The following is a 6,000-nucleotide window of genomic DNA, read 5'->3' on the forward strand; positions in this document are numbered from 1 at the left end:
TCGCCCGACATAAATTTTTCAACCTGCCTGAAACAGGTTTCCACCTGTTAGAGTAAGTGTGTGTGGCACAATATTTAAAAGGAATAATTACTATTAATTTATCAGCTGGTTTGTAACTCTTTGCAGTAGCAGCAGAGTATGACTGTGTTATGGAAACATTTACCACAGTAACATTTTTTATGACGACCACAACTGACAGCACCATCTGCCTGTTTAAACACCACACATGCTTAAATACTGTGTGTATATTTAGCATCTATTAAGTGTCTTAATTAATCATCTGAAGATATTTTTTATTCGTTTATTTAGGAGTTTGTGTTCTTTTCTTCTTCTGCCAACTCATATCAGTTTCTCTCTGGCGTGATGTGAAGCAAATGATTGAATATCTACACTAGGGAGATCAACAAAGCCTTTGGACGGTTCCCGCAGACAGCAGCCTTAATCTCTCTTTCAGACACTCCTCTGTTCTCCATCAGCGTCTTTCTCTCATGCAGCTCAATGTCTTTGTGCACAAAAATAAGATCAAACTCAGCAGAGACATGACAGAGCACAGGAGAGACTGTGTGTTTGTGTTTCACAGGACTGGCATCAGCTCTGTTTGCATTTTGTACAGAGACAAATAAAGCCGACGAGCCCAGAAGTTAAACACACTGAAATGCAGGATAACTAATGAAAGCTGTCAAGAACACATCCGGCTCTATTTCACCACAAAGTCAGATAAGAATAAGAAGCTGATATTTTTTGGTTAACACTGGTAATATGCATGCTGATTTAAATTACATAAACAACATTTTTTGCTTAAAAAAAATAAGAAGAAAATCCAAAAAGTTAAGTAAAACATCCAGATCCATTACAATAATGCGAAATTGTCAGGAAAGTAATGCCATAAAAGCAAAAATAAGTAAATAAAAACACAATAAATGAATAAGTGTATACACACAAACACATATATGTATGTAATTTATCAAAGCAAATCCATTCATTTTTACGATACAATTGATTTCTAAGCTGTTTAGTTTAGTTCAAATGTTTCTGTAAGAAAGATTTGAAAATCCTGTAAAGAGAATAAATGGAAAATATGCTTCCAGTACCAAGCACACTAAAAAAAGAACATGATCCCAACATCATCTTCATAAATAAATAAATAAACTGTTGTAAATAAAGGCCAACAGTTCTTTCTGAGGAGGTCATCAACAGGTGCATCTGGATTAAACCTATTCGACCTAGTAAAATTTCATTAGTGTGTTAAGGTGGTCACGAACTGAGAAATCAAAATCCCCTTGATCTTTTGACATTTTAGAGGTCATTGTACTATAAAAACATCCTGAAATTTTAGAACTCAAAACTAAATTGGTTTAAAAACCGCTTATATTGAAGTTGATCTGCCAAACGACAGCTTGTGGAATGTGCCACTTCATGATCTAACAGTGTTTCTAAACCCCGCCTCCGCAGACGGTGGTCAAAGCCTGCTTCTACATCACTGTCTGTTTAGCCCCGCCCACCAATTCTACATCACTGCCTGTTTAGCCCCACCCACGGATTAACACATGTAGTGTAAATAACGAGAGCAGCAAATGCAGGCCTACACAGAAACCAAACGATAAAGATGCTCTGAAGAAAACAAGCTGAGAAAAAAGTCTTTGCATCTCCTTCCTTCTGAAAGAGTGGATAAACTTTCGTTCAAATGAAGATCTAGATTGTGTCAGTAAGAACTTAGTCTTTTGTTCCCCTCATTTTTCTGTGGATTTGTTTACAAACAAAGCACAATTCAACACAGGATTTTCTGAAAAATTTAAACAAAAAGAGGATGCTGTGGCGAATATAACGTATCGGAGTCATCTGACAGTAATGTAGCAAGACAGAAAATAGCCTATTTGGGGGGCTTGAAAATGCTTGAAACAGGTTTCAAAGGGCATGTTTTTGAAAACAATAAGATTATCCTCTCATGTAAACTATAAAAATGCAAATGTGAATATGAATATGGTGACAAAAAAAAAGAAGTCTTGATATTTTCTTTCATTTTGTTGATAATTAGACAGTAGATATTTTGTTTGTGTGTGTTACTGTGCTTGCTGAGGACAGCTGACTCCCAAAGCTTTTGATATTTTTCAAATTCTCTGCATTGGTTAGTTTGCAGGAGTAACAGAAATTAACTATTCCAATGAGTTTAAATAATGTTTTACCTTTTATTCTTAAATATGATCAATAAATTCAAGCAGTAAAACGCAATAAAGCTTTTACCAATCAAATGTAATTAGAATCTGAAGCTTTATTTAGATGCATTCACAACCTGTATAATCACTGCATGAGTGAGTCATTGAATCATTCATTCAACTGATTTGTTCGAACGGCTGATTGATTCAGTAAAGAAACACTTTCGTGTGTTGCTTAGAGATGAAAAACAATTCTACTGCGGCTTTGTTTGGAACTTTTTTTTTGTAGAAATACAGGAAAAAACAAACTCGTGTGTAAAATGTAAGTCACTTATTGTTCAATTAGGGAATTTAAGTAATTTTTATAAATGTGCCTTAGAAAAAAAAACATTAATCATGTGAATCTTGAGGTAAGATCAGTCAGTGCACGTTTCTTTCAAGCCCGTTTCACACTGCGATTCCGGCAAATACACTGGTAAAGTGTTCCGGCAATTGTTTCTGGGTCGCTAGGTTTTGCACTTTCACACTGCCAGTGATTACCTGGGATATGTGCGTGCTTTCACACACAACCCGTAAAGATCCCGTAACGACATGTGACATCAGAGTGTGACTTGTAATGTACGAGTCGAAAAAGTTAGGCACGTTATACTTTCGCTGAAGCTAAAACTAACTGATCTCTGCTTCTTTACAGTTTGCACATATTTATATTTTTTCGTTGCGAATGTTGACCTTCCTTCAAAACAGCCGGTAAAAGAGTCGCGCGATAACGTGCATCATCACTACAATACGGCATTAGATCTGGCTTTTGTTCACACAGCGCTCGTCCCGGGACTGAACCCGGCAATGTTACTATGTCTCCGACCCGGTTCAATGCCGGAATCAATCCCGGGACGTGTTTGCTTTCACACAGAAGGCGACCCGGCAATGTTCCAGCAATTTGCCGGGTCCGACGTGCAGTGTGAAAGGGGCTTTTCAGTCGAAACAGCTCAGACGTAAATTTTAGTCTATGACTAGACTTAGGCCTTTTCTGTGAAACTGGGGGTAAATGTATTTTAATAGACTAAATGACTGAACTCTAAATGTGCTCGCGCAGTAGTCTAACCGACATCATGTGGTGTATGTGTGCGTTCTATGGTTGTACTAATGTACTAGATAATATAAAATTGTTTAACAATAATTACAATATTATTGTAGACCAGTGGTGCTCCAGGACTGGAATTGAGAACAGTTGTTGTAAACCAGGGGCGTCAAACTCTATTCCTGGGACTCAGAGCCCTGAGGAGTTTTGTTCCGACCCTGCTCCAACACACATACCATGTAGTTTTCAAATAATCCTGAATGGCTTGATTAGTTAAATCAGGTGTGTTTAGTTAGGGTTGAATCTAAACCCTGCATGGCTCTGGCCCTCCAGGAATTTAGTTTGACACCCCTGTTTTAGATGATTTGCATCGCACACCCCTAGTTCAGTCAATAGACATGTTCATCGCCAACCACTCGCCTGGCATGCATAATACAGTGTTTTAGACTTTTCACGGATCAGTGTGAATAAGGGATTGTTTTGACAACATTGTTATCTATACACAAAACTTTTCAGAAAATGGAAATAAAAAAACTATTCAGTTCTATAGTAAATAATTGTCAGAGAAACATACCCTAAATGAGGACAGGATTTTCATTTTTGGCTGAACTGACCCTTTAAAGGTTCAAGACGTTCTGCAGACTGTACAATGACGTCACAATCAATATATGAACACACACCTTTTAGGGTCTGCTGGTTTGTATGATTAATTTATTAAGTCCTAATTCTGGAAAAGGCCATCGGTATGTCTGAATGCCACTGTAAATATGGACATGCATGCATCTGTGTGTGTGTGTGTGTGTGTGTGTGTGTGTGTGTATGTGGCAGGTAGGCAGAATATTTTATGAAGGGGACAAACATTCCAAGGATTCCGGATCTCAAACCTCCGTTAACCTCCATGTGTGTGTATGTCAGTGTGTGTGTGTGTGTGTGAGGGAGCTTTTTCTCAGGTCACTTGAATAAATGGATTTCAAACACTTTGTTTTAAGAAGCAGCAGGGGCCCATTCACACACACACACACACACACACACACACACACACACACACACACACTCACTCTGAAGCATGAAGACACACTATGGTTATTTTTGCCTCGGTGACGACTTCAGCTTTCTCTGGTCTGGTATAAACATGCACAAACATGATCTTTTAAACTCACAGATAACGTCACTTTCGATTTTTTCTGGTCTTATTGTGTCTGAATCCAAAGAGAAACACAGTCTGTTATCTTCTGTTAAAAGTTAATAACTTGCTCGGTCTTATATTGTATTTCACTAGAGCATGTTACAGCCCCTCACAAAAAGTACCATGGCATTACCATGCTATTTAGGACACCACCATTATGGTAGCAGCATCGATTTCTTCCAAGTATCACATAAATAACTTGAGGGTTAATACTTTATGTACACTATGGTCTCACTGTATATTAATAAAGAGGTTTAATTTCTTTTAATTTTTTTTTTTTTTTTTGGACATGGCACCATGGTATTTTTGGAAATAACCCAGAATAGCACCAGGTAAATACATAAGATGAATTTCAGCACCAATGGATAAGGTATATCGTGGTCTACAATAGTACTTTTTTGTAAACAATGTAACTATTACAAAGTAATTAAAAGAAACGAGTGGTAAAACTACGCTGTTTTTTTGCCAAAGCCTTTTACTGTCGTTTTTGAGTTTCTCAATCTGACTTCCTGCGGAAACACAAGAAAACACACATATACTAGCAGCAAAATTTCCCATAAACACACAAGTACAGAAGAAGAGCTCAAATCTCTGTGAACCCCTGAAGTTGCAGTTTCAAGATGTTTCACGTTTGTTGTTTTCGCTGAACGGAAACGGTTTCGACTGCAGGAACAGACGCCTTTCTTTTCTAAATCGATCCACACTGAAACAGACCCCGAATCTACACGTGCATGTGTGTTATAGGACTTAGCAAACACCAAGACTTTATTTCTTTAAGTTAGAATAATGAAGAGATGAAAGCGAGCAGCCATGTTGTTAAACATTAACTCCATCTTCACCTCAGTCACTCTTTCCTGCATATACGAGTACTTTTTTTTACGGTTTATAGTGTTACATTATTATTTAAAGCGTTGTATTGTCGTGTATAGTTGTAGGTTTTGGTTTGTAGCTGTGTGTTTAGTGAAGTGAAGAACAGAAGTTCGGTTTTGACTCACCGGAGCGAATTTCCGCCGCTGTGATACCGTTAAAACCCTCCCAAAATCAGACTCTCATCTCAGCCTGTGGATTCTCGTTAGATTGTATCATTGTATCCGATGATTCAGTGCAGTTGAGTCACGATTCATTCACGAGATCTCCGGTGTAACGACAGACCGGCTCTGTGTGATATCGCCATACTGGAGTAAGTCAGAGTTAAGGAACTCTCTCTCTCTCTCTCTCTCTCTCTCTCTCTCTCTCTCTCTCTCTCTCTCTCTCTCTCTCTCTCTCTCTCTCTCTCTCTCTCTCTCTCCCTCCCTCTCCCTCTCTCTGCAAAAGCACGACACTATGTTGCACTCAGCACAGTATTTACACATAATATTACCACATTGGAGAAATTGGAGAAATTATACATAATATAATATCATAAACAATAATAATAAAAATTTTGATTTTGTAAATATTGTATATATATATATATATATATATATATAAACTATTTTATATGTAAATAGCCTGTATATATTTATCATCTTATATTATGTAACATTTATAATAATACAATTTATTTAAATGTTTGTAAATAATTAATTATTAAATTTGCATTC

The 6,000-nt window shown here is 37.2% G+C and overlaps 1 pseudogene; it reads right to left on the bottom strand.

Moving 5' to 3' along the window:
* The window catches only part of LOC113075065 (dystrobrevin beta-like), a 29,391-nt pseudogene extending 23,774 nt beyond the window's left edge, over positions 1-5,617 (bottom strand).
* Positions 5,618-6,000: the final 383 nt, after the last annotated feature.

The sequence above is a fragment of the Carassius auratus genome, unplaced genomic scaffold (genome assembly GCF_003368295.1).
Source record: "Carassius auratus strain Wakin unplaced genomic scaffold, ASM336829v1 scaf_tig00016351, whole genome shotgun sequence".
NCBI classification, from domain to species: Eukaryota; Metazoa; Chordata; class Actinopteri; order Cypriniformes; family Cyprinidae; genus Carassius; species Carassius auratus.